We start from the raw sequence: 15,775 nt of genomic DNA, 5'->3' as shown, positions 1-15,775 counted from the left end.
TAAAAAAAAAAAAAAAATGTAACTGGAGATAAACATTCTGCATACCTCCCTCCCTAAGTGCATGTCGATAAGATGTTTTAGTCATTACTGAAGTGTCACCAGTTTCACCTTTCAACCAGTGGGATAGTGAAAAGTCTGTGGAGGAGCATGAACGGTAGAGGAACTGCGTTCGTATTCATCAGGTATCATTCTGTAAAATAAAATCTAACCGTGTTTCATTTTTAAGAATCATGATGATCATCATCACCCAACCCAATTTACCACCATCACAAACATCAACACTGCTGTGCACACTTTCAATACAATCATACAAAACGCAGACAAAAGACACATCCCTAGAGGCAACAGAAAGAGACAGAACCCCAACTTCACACCAGAAATTCAAGGCCTCATCAGACAACGGGACACACTGCGACACTCCCCAACACCCCATACACAAGACACCATACAACAAATACAAGAACTCAACACTCAAATAAACAGTAAAATATCAGAACATCAAACACTAAGCTGGAAAAATTACTTCCAAACACTTGACCACAAAACAAACATCAGCAAACTCTACAAAACACTAAACAGCATCTCACACTTTCCAACAGCAACACCACACAATCATACGCTGCCATCACAACAACAGACACCATACCCTCAAACAAACAACAAGCAAACTCTCTCTTCAATCACTTTTCACATGTCAGCCATCTAACCCCCCATCCGGAAGACCGACGTATTATCAGACGTAAGAGACAGTTCCCCACAGACCCAGACTATGCACCTTTCACTTACAACCAGACGAAGCACATCATTAACAACCTCAAGCACTCATCTGCCTGTGGACCAGACAACATAAGCAACATTCACTTAAACACCTAGGACCACAAGGCATACAAGCACTCACCAACATATCAAACTACAGCTACTCACACAACATAATACCCAACATCTGGAAGCATGGCAATATCATCACTATCCCTAAACCCAACAAAGACCCCACGTTACCCTCCTCACATCGCCCCATCACACTCCTCTGCACCTCCTCTAAAGTCACTGAACGACTAATACTACAACTAGTCACACCTCACATTCCCCTAGCCGAGTCACAACATGGGTTTAGGCCACTACACTCCACAAACACCCTTCTTACAGACCTTACACAGAGAGTTTTCGATGGCATGAATTCAGCTAGGCCACCACACAGAACACTCCTAATCACACTACACATTAGCAAAGCTTTTGATGCCATCCCCCACCACAACCTCACAAACAAAATACTCAACACAAACATGCACAATAGCACAAAAAGATGGCTGGCAAACTACTTAGCAGGCAGATGTGCACAAGTAACATTTGCAGGTCAGTCTTCTAACATCAGAAACTTCACAAACGGCGTCCCCCAAGGATCTGTTTTGTCCCCTACACTCTTTAATCTATACATGCACGACGTACCCACACCCCACACACCACAGATACACATAGTTTCCTATGCAGATGATATAACACTTACATGTACGCACCAATACGCAAACACAACTGCACACATCATTCAACCTTACCTCAACACACTACACGAATGGTTCACCACAAACAGGCTCAAAATAGCCCCAGCCAAATCTACAGTGACTCTTCTCACAAACTGGATAGCAGAACACAGTCACATCCCACACCTCACCATAAACAACACTCCCCTACCGCACACACACACACACCCAAAATCCTTGGTGTAACATACAATACATCAATGGCATGTAAACAACACATCACAAACATTAAAAATAAAATAACACCAAGACTCAATGCAAAGAAACCAGCACCACAGTATACAAACAATACATACGTTCAGTGATGAATTATGCAAGCCCTGCCTGGGCTTCTAACCTGACCAAAACACACTACAACACTCTACAGACCATACAGAACAAGGCCTTAAAAATAATCACAGGCTGCACAGCTACTACACCCACAGACCACCTACATCAAGAAACCAAAGTCCTCAAAGTCAAGGATCACCTAGACATGAGAGGCACCCAGTTTCTTGCTGCAGCCTCCACAAACCCACAACATCCACTACAGTACATGGCAGCACATCCACCCACACCAAGGAACATCAAAACAACACCCAGCACACGATACCATACACAAATACTGTCATCTCTCCCCCCTCGCCCACCTCAGACCAGCTTCCAGAAGCATTTCCACACTCAGATCACTCGCCGCTCCATTCAGTCACTTAAAGACAACACACAGCTGCATGCACGGCCTGCTAACATCCACCCTTCTGAATCCTATCTTCCTCGTGAGGACAGGGTCCACCTGGCCAGGCTGAGACGTGGGCACCATCCAGCCTTCTTAAGCTACCAGAAGAGGCTGGATGACTCCGTCGTTGATGCCTGTCCAGGATGCAACACAGCACCCCATACTATTAAGCACATTATGGAAGAGTGCATTGCACACAATCATCTACGCCAACAACACAACATACACTCTTTGAGAGCTCTGTGGGAAAGCCCGGTCTCAGCCATGGCCTTCCTAAGGGACTCGGGGCTGTTCGGCCAGACTGCCTAGGGGACAACTACTACTACTACCAGTAATACTTGATCTCGGGGAGATTATACAATGGAACAGAAAAGCTCCAAGACGTACAGATAAAAGAAATAGGGTTTCATGCAAATTAATGAGTTATGAGGCTGATTGACATCATTTGTAGATTTCACCGCTGTAGTCGACTTGTTTTCATCTAATGAAACCGGACCACTTCTATGAACTGAATAGCATAATGTTGGTACATGAATGTTGAGAAGCCTTAATTTTGAGCCAGGAAACACTGTTCTTGGTTACTGGTAAAGTCGTACCACAGTATTTGTGGCCATCAGTTCAACTGATAGGGGTTAATATTCTTCAGGAGGTAAAAAAAAAACTAAACAAAACATGCTGTGCGTACACTCACTTAATTCCACAATAAAACTTTCACAAAACCATTTAACCATTACCTGCCGATGATCCCAACAATTAACACTTTGTCACAGCGCTACACCATCACATCCATTTTATCAGGTCTGATCCCAGGCCGCTCTTTGTGTCAACAGCCACACCGTCACAACCATTATTATGTTTGTGATCCCGGTAGCTAAAAGCCACAGCGAATCCTAGACCACCATTTGGACGTATGGCTCCAGAATTAATACCAAATTATCATGAGCGTACTTTGGAAACTGTTACTGCTATGGTAATATTGATGAACGGTGCAATGAAGAGGGAGGATTCCTGTGTGTGTGTGTGTGTGTGTGTGTGTGTGTGTGTGTGTGTGTGTGTGTGTGTGTGTGTGTGTTCGGAGCTGTATTTGGGAAGCTTATAAGGTATCTTAGCACCAGGAAGAAACGGTGTATCACGCACATGTTGCTTTCTCTTCATATAACTTTAAAATCCCTACCAGGAGGTTTTAACAACCTTATAACCCAGTCAAGTAGAGGATAACAAGCATTTTCATTTAGGATGGAAGTGAAACGGGAGGAGGGAAAAGACAGGTTGAAAGATGAGATGGACTTTATAAAGCTAAACTGATAACATGATAATTACATGTTTATTACATGTCGGACCTCTCGTGTGCAAGTAATCTTTTGCTGGCTGTGGATAGTCACTTATAATACGTTGTTGCTTTGTTGTATTCACTTGAAAATTATTCAGGTACACGATTTGTTGGAAATATTAACGTTTGGTGAAAGTAGTGGAAATTCATCATTCAAATAAATACTAAGGTATGCAACTTTAAGGCATTATTAAATTTTTCAGACAGACATGGAAATTATTCTTTTCAACATTGGCTAGTCCAGTCCAGTGTGTAGGTATATATATCTATCTCTCTGTGGATCTGTCAGTCTATGTATGGATCAGTCTACAAATATATAAATATATACAGGTATATATATATAATATATACAATATATAATATATATATATATATAATAATATATATAATAATATATATATATATATATATATATATATATATATATATATATATATATATATATATATAATCTTCATAACACTGCAGTTATATTGAATTTCATTTGCTGATTGGATCTGTCTATAGATACACACACACACACACACACACACTCACATACACGCACACACACACATACACGCACACACACACATAGAGAGAGAGAGAGAGAGAGATTTATACACAATATATATATATATATATATATATATATATATATATATATATATATATATATATATATATATATATATGTGTGTGTGTGTGTATGTGTGTGTGTATCTATCTATCTATCTATATCATTATCTATCTATCATTCTATCTATCTATCCATCTATCTATATGTATATATGTATGTATGTATCCTCGTGACACGGCAATTATACCCAGACCTAAACACAAAACCCATCCCCTTAGCATGCCTGTTATACTCGGCATATACAGTTATACTTTTCACTCATATGGAATTACATGCGTCTGGAATTCAGCGTATGATTATTTTGAAAATTGCCCAAACCTGTCACGTTGACAACTGAAAAATTCCTCAATAAAAAAGGCTTTTAAAAAAACCTTACAATAACAACGACTTAGTTTCATGATATGGTTACTGGACTGATGGGAAATAGTTGCTAACTTTTTCACACCAAAATGTATTCCCAGAGCTAAGAACCATGCTAAATACCAGAGCTGGCGTTATCAAGAAAATAATTATTTATGTGCTTGTACCGTCCTTCAAGAGGTAACACGAGCTGCACTAATTGCCGTGCACTTGGCTGCGTTCCTTTGCTTTGCTGGGGCTGTATTCATAAACGTTCCGTAGCAACATGTATGTATACTATTGTCTGCTTATACTTATATCTTAACTCATACAGCGACCCAACACTTCACAGCCATAGTGAATGTAAGAGTTAAAACATTTCTACGAACATAGAAGTTTGTCTTTGATGATTCACTAGCATGGAAACCCTTTTATCACAAATACTGGCTAAAATGCTTTATGAATACTTGGCCAGATTGGTCTAGTCTGAACCATCATGGTGGCTTTGTGTCCTGTGGTCGTGGGCAGTGCTTTGTCTCCCGCTTTTGTATCTTAATTACCTACTCTCTCTCTCTCTCTCTCTCTCTCTCTCTCTCTCTCTCTCTCTCTCTCTCTCTCTCTCTCTCATAGTAATGAACTGATACCACATGCATAACTCCAAAATTTGCTGTTTGGGTAGAAAAGGGAAGGATATACGACAGAGGGAAAAGGTGGAGGTGTACTACATTAATCGGGGTAAGTCTGCATTATTTCCTATGTGGTTAAGGGCCAGAGATGTCCGATGATCAGTGTAAATCAGACAACATATATGACGTAAAACCATCGACAAGAGGGTAACTTTTAATATTATTCCGGTTGCTTCTTGACGGTATAGTTCAGCTTAGGACGGACTCTTTCACTAGATTGAATAAACGTAGGCTACTTTTCAATGGCATCATCACTTTTTAAAGACTCTATGAAGCTTAATTACATAACCTTGTGACCGCAAGGTTTAAGTACAAAAAGCGCCATTGTACTGGCGAAGTTCAAGGCTCAGGGAGGGGGAAGCATGAGAGAAAGGAGAAAAACAAGGATGAGGGGAGACGCCCAGGGGTTTAAAGGGAAGAGGACGTTAAGGGTGTGGGTAAGGAAGAAGGTTATAGAGGAGAGGAAGAATAGGAAGATACATGACGATGCAATAATAGTAGGACTGGGAGAAAGAAGAAAACCTACGGTTAAGTATGGAAAGAAGGCTGTAGATTAATTGCTCTCGGCACATGAAGAACATAGCAACATAAGATCAGTTTCTGCATAATCCTGATAGTCCCTCGAATACGATTCACATTTGCCGTCGTTATATCCAGGTCGCCAAATGTATTGCCGAATAAGCAAGCGTCTGATCGTTTTGAAGATTGAATTCAGGTTTTCGAAATTTCTATTAGAGCTTGTCCTAATCAGTGCATCGTCGGGTTCCACTGAGAGAAAGGAGAAGAGAGAGATGTAAAGAGGCGAAGGATAAGGAGAAGGAGGACAAGATGAAACGGAGACAGGAAAGTCAGGGGGTGACAAGGGAAGTGTTGTTTGCGAGGTGGAGAAGACTAAGTGATGGGAGGTGAAGGACGGTGAGCGGGATGAGGAAAGGGAAATTCAGAGAAGAAGAATGAAGGCTAATAAAATATCAGTATGGAACGGAAGTAAAAGTGAGGTAGTTGAAAAAGGGGGCGAAGAGAAAATGAGCGTGAAAACTCTGAATAATGTTTTAAAGGAGCGAGGGGAAGACTTCAGAGAATGAGGAGGAATGACGAGAAGAGAGAGGAAACATGTGAAGGGAGGGGAGATGTTGAGAAGTGAGGGGAGGTAATATGAGGTGAGGGGAGAGGATAAGAAATGGGGGGAGAAGGTGGGAAGTGAGTGGAGAAGATAAAACTTAAGAGAAGACGAAATGAGGGCAGAGGATCGGAATTTGGGGATCGGGTGAGAAATGAGGGTTTGCGTGAGAAGTAAGGGGAACGAATTACAAGTGAGGTGAAAAATGAGAAATGAAGTGAGAGAATATGAAGTGAGGAGTGGGAGTGAGAAGTGAGGAATTAGGACGAAGAATAAAGGGTGATGTTGAGAAGTGGGGAATGAGTATATGTGAGTGGAGTGTATGTAATCAGCGGGAAAGGATAAGCAGCGACCCGATGACAGGAGAGAGAGAATGGAATAAACGAGCAAGGTCACGAACAGTTTACGACCACTGCACAGTATACCTCATTTCCCTGACCCTCTCACCCTCCTTCCACTCCCTGTCCTCCTCCCGTCACTTTCTCTTGTCTCCCTCTCACCTTGTTCCCACTACCCATTCTTTCAGTTCAGATAAGCTTTCTTTCACTTTTTTCTCGCACGGTCTTCTCTCGGCTCCATCTCCAACTCCTCTTCACTCCCCGTTCTCCTTTTCTATATTCCAGTCCCTCCACAAGTCTTTCGTCGTTTGCTCTTCATTTTCCTTTGCTCCTCCTTCTTTGTCTCCTTTCCTCTTCCCTTCACTCTTCTTACATGCTGATCTTCACTTGACTCCAGGTACGTCGTTGCTGCCTTACGTTCGCTTTAAACTCTGACCCTTTTTCACTCACTATTAAACACTTTTCCCTCACGTTTCATTATATTGTACAATTTTCTTACACACACACACACACACACACACACACACACACACACACACACACACACACACACACACACACACACACACACACACACACACACACACACACACACACAGACGCGCGCGCGCGCATACACCATGACCCCAAACCATTCCCCAGTTACAAATAATGGATAGGCAGGAAACCAAGTGTGCCCGAACTTAAGTTATTAATGGGAAAAAAAGGTTTTGATGAATAATTAACTACAAATTCTTTTTGAAAGACTGATTCCCCAAGGTTGAAATTAACTGTATGTTGGAAGGAAGAAGAAATGCGGTCTTCTTTTAGACGACTGAGTTGGTACTGCATCAGTAAGAACAAAATATGTATAATGTCATTGTACGATAAGTGTAAAGATTTCTAAATCTGCCATTTCTCGTAAATAAGGAAGTGTATTCTCATGAGCTTTGGTGGCACCTTGCACCCTTTCCGTGTCACGTATTGCCAGGTAGTTTTCTATGGTATTTACGTAAATAATGTTATTGTCAGGAAGATATAAAAGTTTCAGCATCTCTTAACCCTTTATGGTCTTGTAAACTCTCGGTTACTACTTCCTTCCCACCAGCAGAAAATTTATACCAGCTTAGGACTGGCCTCTCAACATTTAAGATTAAGTGTCCAGTAACAAATCTTGACCTATAATTCTTGCCAGAGCTTGACGGATATATTCAGCTTAGGACTTTTCTACTCTTCGTATGAGGGTTAAGAAGCAGCACGCAAAACAATATCGATTGAGGAGCGATGACAGGGAGTCATATACACTCACGAGTAAATGTGTTCTATGTGGTTTTCTTCTAGTCGTCTTGTCGTCCACATGAAGGGAAAGACGGAAAATGGCCAGCTTATAAAGCCACATTTCCCCAAACATGCATTTTGGATCTATAATGTAACTTGTGTTCATTCATTTAAGTTAAGCAGAGATTTACACCCTTTTGCACTGTACAGTATTTCAGGTGGCTCAGTGGCAGAATAAGATAATACTGTGGCTAAACATCCTTGCCATAGAACTTTTTCTTGAGTAGCTTCATATTCAAGTAGGGCTATTACTCAACATGTTACATATCAGTTTTCAAGATGGAAAGATGATAACTTTGTGCCTAGTTATAACAAGTGCTCGTGGGCCCTTCGGGCCCTCTCGCACTTGTTCCCATGAAGGGCGGTTGCACTGCACACTCGCTTTCTCGTGCTTCGCACTCGTTTCCTCGTGCTTCACGCACGCATTGCGATCATTTCAGCTAATCCGAGTCACGTTTATGTGCTTTCCTATTCTAACGTTGTCACTATTGGCCGTCAAGGCGACATCGAAGGGCCCATGGTGGTCCGTTTATGTGCTATTCTAGTCTAACGTTGCTTCTCACTAGTTTCCTCGCTCTTTGCGCGCGCATTGCGATCATTTCAGGTAATCCAAGTCACATTTATGTGCTGTTCTAATCTAACGTTCTTGCTATTGGCCGTCAAGGCGTCATCGATATAAAGTCATCAAAAACTCTATGGTGAACGGAACCCTAATTTCACGCACTCACGATGGGAGTGGCATTTTTTGGTAAAAATTTGATCGCTCATTGTGATGGGAACAAGTTTTTTCACATCAGCGAATTTTTTGTGATTTTTGTGCCAATTTTGTTGCGATTTGTATGTGTAGTTTCGGCTGCCCAAAATACACACACACACACACACACACACACACACACACACACACACACACACACACGGCTATTGTTATAATATATTAGATGAACTGATTGCTATCAACGCATTTAGGCATCCCACAAGTGTACCGTATATGAATTTTATGGACAAATGAGTTCTCATGAGATGGAGGCAAGACTTAAATAGCTGGGACGGTGTGGGAGACTGAGTGGCCCATTTCACTGAAAATGCTGGTTGATACTTCTGCCACGTTTGTGCTCTCATGTTCTCTGTTTCTGAGTCTTACCCCATTGCAGATATCTAGTGGGAACAAAGGCTGATATGCTGATGACGATTACTATAGACTGTCCAAGCTGATGAATGAGTTATGTAAAAAGGAAAGAAAGAAAAAAAGGTTCCTGTCATCTTTTTCCCCTGTGTTTACTTTGTATCGATATTTGAGTATGGTGTTCCTACGCAGTGCTGATCGTAGGATAAGCACCCTTTAATCTAGGAGAAATACTGCACAATAAAAAAAATTACGTGTACTTCACAGTTCCAAGCCTGAACAGTGGGTTTGAACAGTTGGCGAGCTCCATTTCGCAAGTTATTCTGCCGATGCTTTCCCTATTGTTATCCATTTCGTGTTTCTGGATCCTGCCCATCCCATTGACAGAAAAAGGCAATATGATAGATCTAACCGTCTTGAAGCAGAGCTGTGATTGGCGGGAGTCCTACGTTCACACACCGTGGTTCTTATCCATGAGTTACAGTAATATCTTCTCTGATGTGAAGTGCTACCACATATGCACTGTAGTCTCGTGGGGCTTAAATGATATGAAATGTGTTTGCTAACCTAGGGCTTTTCCGCGCCCCGATGTCTTGAAAAAATAGTACAGGATTGGCTTTACCTTTTTCCGTGTTTATCAAATATGGGGAGCTGGGGAGGGATACCTTATTATGCTGGTATCGGTATAACCAAGCGGCTCAACTGCATGGTTATAAGCTCGTCCATCACTTACTTCACCATCCCCCCGAAAGGCGGATGATGCTCTGGTGGAGAAGGGCACCAAAAGCCTGCAGTCAACCGAGTTCGCGTTTCCAGTGATTTTGGGGGCCACAGCAACAATAAAAGCAATCAAAATAGAATCAGATTTGTGACTGTGAATATTTGACATTTCATGTAGTACCCATCATCATGCCGACACATTGTTCGTCACTTTATATATTTCATTCAGAATGGCTACGAAAACAGAAACTCGTCAGATTTCTGTAGTAGATCCCGCCATCTTTTCCGAACATTAAAATTTTCAAGAGAAAAAAAAGCAAAAAAGCTATAGTAAGTGGCACAAACATTCTGGATACCTCCTCCTATAAATGCATGCAGATAACATGCATTCGTCGTTACCGAGGAGTCACCAGTTTCACCTCTCAGCCAGTGGGAGAATAAGAAGTTGATGGAGGAACATGAACAATAGAGGAACTGCGGTCGTATTCATCAGGTATCATTCTATAAAATAAAATCTAGCCTTTTTTCATTATTTAAAAATCATCATCATCATCCAACCCAATATTCCACTAATACATGATCTCGGGGAGATTCTACAACGGGAACAGGAAAGCTCAAAGACGTACAGATAAAAGCCATAGGGTTAAATGCAAATTAATGAATACATTTATGAGGCTGACTGAAATCACATTTATATTTCACCACTGTAGTCGACTTGTTTTCACCTAATGGAACTGGACGACCTTTATGAACTGAATAGCAAGATGTGAATACAGTAATATTGAGGAGCCTTAGTTCTAATCCAGGAAACAGTTTTCTTTGTTACTGGTAAAGTCGTGTCAGAGTACACTTGACCCTCAATGGAATGGATAGGGGTTAGTATTCTTCATCAGGTGAAAAATAAATAAATAAACAAAGCATGCTTTGCCTGAACTCATTCCATCTAATTCCACCATAAAACTTTCATAAAACCATTTAACCATTACCTGCCAATGATCCCAACAATTAACACTTTGTCACAGCGCTACACCATCACATCCATTTTATCAGGCCTCATCCCAGACCACTCTTTATGTGTCAACAGCCACACCATCACAACCATTACATGTTGGTGATCCCAGCAGCCAACATCCACAGTGAATCTTGGAGCACGATTTGTAAGCATGGCCCCAGAACTAATGCCAAATTATGCTCAGTGTTTTGTGGAAACTGTTGCTGCTGTGGTAATATTAATGAACTGTGCAGTGAAGAGGGATGTGTGTGTGTGTGTGTGTGTGTGTGTGTGTGTGTGTGTGTGTGTGTGTGTGTGTGTGTGTGTGTGTGTGTGTGTGTGTTCGGAGCTGTATTTCGGAAGCTGGTAAGGTATCTTAGCACTTGGTTGAATCTGTGCAGCAAGGACATGTTGCTTTCTCTGTATTTCTTTATTATTTACGGTTCTAATAATTCAATGAACATTTTGAATAAGGACAAGTGACTAAATTTAGAAATACTCTGAAAACATCTTCATTCAAAATATTAAAGGGGCATTTCCATGCTGTTAATTTAATGGCAGCATTGACAAATCATAATCTGTATTCTATTTATCAACTGATCTGGGTAAATATTTCAGCAATGATAAGTCGTTTATTTGCCTCCTCAACGACATGGTGCTGGATAGGGACTCCTTCCCTTGGTGGCGCTGATGTACCCGATTCGAGAACCTTCCTGGGTACACAAGCGTCCTTCGAATACTCCCCACTTACCGAAAAGAGAATGATACTCTGAAGTTTCGTAACAGAGTCATGCTCCTGGAGAGATTCTGTACTGTAATTGATTTTTTTTCTTTTTTACAAAGGGTCTGCATTTACTGCACTTTGTTAGTCTGTCGTTATCTTCTTAGCTGGTGACACAGAATCTTACCGTGGCCCACACAAATGCACCAATTTTAATTCAACACATACACACATGAGTCAGATACAACTGCTACAAAGAATGTTTGCTTCTTGTTTTTTTTCACTCTGCTAATACACGAACACTACATTTTGCAGTGAACATGTGTCTGCAACAATATACTAAACAAGATAAACCAAAACATGCATAAGCAGACGAACATTAATACAGTATTTAGATTTTGCAACCAAACATCAATGAAAGAAACACAAAGATACATAACTACACACACACACACACACACACACACACACACACACACACACACACACACACACACACACACACACACACACTTTCTAGCAAAATCTGCTGCCAACAGACAGTGTGTACTAGACCAGCTCAGTGCTTTCGTTTTCTTGTGCTGCCATTGACCTTATATACAGGGGTCTTTTTCGTTTCTGTTTGTAGTACGGCTGTCGTGTGTAATAGCATTTCCCACGTAGTGCTCATCTAAACAGGATGGCGTCACAGGCATATCACGTCATTAACTTCCCTTTACTGCCTCCCTTCAACCTCCCTTTCTTCGCCTCACTGTAACATCATTATCTCTTAACTGTCCCTATTACAGTTGCAACAGCTCTTCCGAATTGACTGCCTTCGCAACATTCTCCATTATGGCAGGCCAGTAGTACCTGTCTGTTAGGTGAGTCTCGCTGCCTTTTCTGTCCAGATCATTAATACTGGAGTTAACTGATACTCTCAGATATTCAAGTATGCAACAGGTCAGTTCAGGAAGTATCTTCCTCAGTCTGAATTTGCCTCTAACTATGACTCAGTATACAGCGCAATGTATTCGGGCATCACGATATGAAATGTTCTAGAACTTTACTCTCCTTGTTTCAAGCCTTTCAAAAAAATATATATAGGCCTATATATATTGTTATAATGTATGTTTCTTCAGTTTATTAAGGAATAAAACAGAAATGTCAGCTATAGGAGAGACTAAACTCACAGTCAAGTCCTAGAGTCCATGCTTTACCAAATACAGCACAATTGAACAAGACAAAATTATTAGGAAAGAGGTGTCTTCATTCCCCTGCTCGTGGATTGTTAACTTCCAGTGGTAATCAAGTTTGAGTACTACTCTGAGCTAGTAGGATCAGCCTTGGTATTTGCAACCATACTTGAAGGGCCATCTAGAAGGATTCAGTCAAAAAGCACTCCCCCACATCTCTCAAGACCCTGTTCAATCGGAACCTCAGGCCAAAAAGATGGTGGTCCTTCGAAAACAGGGACGAAGAGGACGCAAAAGAGGATGCCAAGGCCACCTCATCCCCAGCCACCCCAAAGACCATCTTGAGTCTGAACCCAAGCCAGATAAGGCGGTGGCGGCTTTTCAAGACAAGGGATGAGAAGGGTGTGGAGGCTGCTGGACAGGCCACCTCATCCCCCAACTCTTCCAAGCCCGTCTTAAGCCACACCTCTAGCCAGAAAAGGTGGTGGCGGCCTCTCGAGAGTGGACATGACCCTGCTCGTGGATTGCTACCTTACATGGTCTGCAGGCCAGAGTACTGCTTGGGAATAAGTGGAACCCTATTAGAGGGGCGTATTAGCAGCAATCAAACAAAAAGCACTCCCCCCAGCCACTGGGGGGTAAAACAACCCAACTTGCTGCTGTTCCCAAGCTCGGATAAATAAGGGGGGTTTGCATTAGAAATGCCATCCAGCCGTAAAATTGGCAAAATATTTTTTTTTAATGTGTCCGACTCTGAGTATAGGCTTCACAGGCGGTTCTCAAACCCTAGTATTCCTCCTACACACCATACACTTCCACATGCCACCATTTCGGCGCTAATACCCACCGGCCATATTGAACGCATGCTATGTCTGTTTTACATGACTGGTTTATTGGTATGAGCAGAGGTAATCTGTCAGCAAGTCTTCTGGTAGGTCAGGAAAGCCTTTTTTTTAATGCAAAAGAGAAGGAAACGAAGGCTAGAAGCCCATAAGATTGTTCCCTCCATGAATAAATAAAAGCAAGATAACATAGAGCAAAATTCAAGATCTGTTCATTTCGAGTTGCCTGGACACACTGTGTTTGAAAGACTAAAGATCATAGGCAGTAGGAAATACAGACAGAGGGAGACAATCCCAGCGCTGACCTGTTGGATTCATGAAGGACTGGGAGTAACGGTTAACCCTTGCATTAGAGAGTTGGGCAGAAAATGGATGAGAATTTGTTGCCAGACAGGTGCTACGTCCTTGCCGTAATGGTGGAGGGATGCAGGCAGACAGTTGAGAGGAGCAGTGACCATTGACATAGCAATAGAAGATGCAACAGTGCTGCAAAGAGTCAGAGGTTGAAGGGAGCCAGTACGAGGAGAAGTCAGGGAGATGAAAAGTCTTTGACTTCACCTAGTTGAGAAGAGCTGTGTATAAAGTCAACAACTGAGCAGGGGCAAAGAAGATATGGAGTTGGCTTAGCACACCTTATCTCTTGGATGCAGATTTTACATGAGAGGTATGCTCTTTCCAAGATAAGTCCCATGAGAATGAGACCCCAGCTATGTTACAAGATGATGCAGGATTGAGTTGGATATTGTTAAAAATTAGAGGATATTCATGCGGAAGATTTTGAATGGTTGAAAGATGTAAGAACTGATTTGTTGACGCATTAAAGACAACAAGATTACATTTACTCCAATCAGAGATATGAGCTAAGCCAGACATTACGTATGCGATAGCCTCATCCTTTGTTTAATGAAACAACTGCTGAAATGAATGTTACAAGAAGTGAATGGAAAGGTGAAGAGAGGGGTCATCAGAGTATAAGTGGACATGTTTAGATGTACTGCAGAACCTGTCGTCTTCTTTATTTAACCTGACTATGACAGAAATGAGAGCCAGAAGAAGCAGCAAGTCTGTGGAGATCAATTCACCCAAGGCATTCAGAGTGGCATTGTGGAATGTGGGTAGTTTCAATGATAGAGCAGGGGAAGCAGAAGAGGCGATGAGTAGCAGGCGGGTGGATGTCAGCTGGGTACAGGAAGTCAGATATAAAAGAGGATCAGCTCGAATAATTGCCAGGAGGGACTCTAGGTATAAGCTAATTTTTCAGTGAATGTAGATGGGTATATTGGTGTGGGTATACTGGCTGAGGAGAAATGGGTGGAATGTGTCATGAATGTAATGAAATTGAATGAAAGGCTGATAGCAGTGAAAATATTGTTTAGTAAACTCACGATTTCAATTATATCGGGATAATCCCCTCAAGGTGATTTGGATGACGTAGAAAAAGATAGTTTCTGGAATGACTTGATACATGTGGTTAGTGGAATAGATGATGAGATTGTAGTTTTGGGAAAGGACTTAAATGGTCGTGTGGGTGAAGCAGCTCAAGGATATGAAGGGCTACATGGGGAATGCATAGATGATAAGAATGTGAAAGGAGAAAGGCTTCTCGAGTTTTGGGAGATTATGAACATGATTGAATGCAACAACCAAGTTGATTACCTATGAGTCTGGGGGATATAGTACCCAGACTGACTATTTCCTGAGAGCTAATAGGAGGTTGGCGAGTGATGTTAATGTTAAAGGGAGAAGAGTCGCAGCAACACAGATTACCGCTATGTGACATGGTGCTTCAGGAGCGGGTGGTAAAGAAGAGCACCTATGTGCCCAAGAGGAAAATATGGAAATTGAAAAACCAAGCAGTAAGTGATGCCTTCTTTGGCATTGATGTTGATTGGGTGCGGTTGATAGATGTCTTAATGAACAGTATAGAGGTCTCAAGAATAACGTCCTGAGAGTTATCGATTCGCTGTGTGCTGGACAAAGGGTCCTACATGACATTAGGTAACATGGCTGCGGGATGAGGGTGTAGGAGCAGAGTTTAGAAGAAAGGAAGACTTTCCTAGGAATGAAAAAGAGGTTTGGTAATAGAGAGGAATACTTGGCTGTCAAGCATAATGCCAGAAAGCAGGTAAACAGGTCAAAATCTGAGTCTCAGAGACTATTCCTGGATAACCTAAACAGCAATGAAAGGAAGAGTATGCTGT

This window comes from Coenobita brevimanus, chromosome 45 (assembly GCF_032717465.1).
Source record: "Coenobita brevimanus isolate Jiangsu-jjx chromosome 45, ASM3271746v2, whole genome shotgun sequence".
Taxonomy (NCBI): domain Eukaryota; kingdom Metazoa; phylum Arthropoda; class Malacostraca; order Decapoda; family Coenobitidae; genus Coenobita; species Coenobita brevimanus.
The sequence above is the reverse complement of the archived record's forward strand: the minus strand, read 5'-3'. Positions refer to the sequence as shown.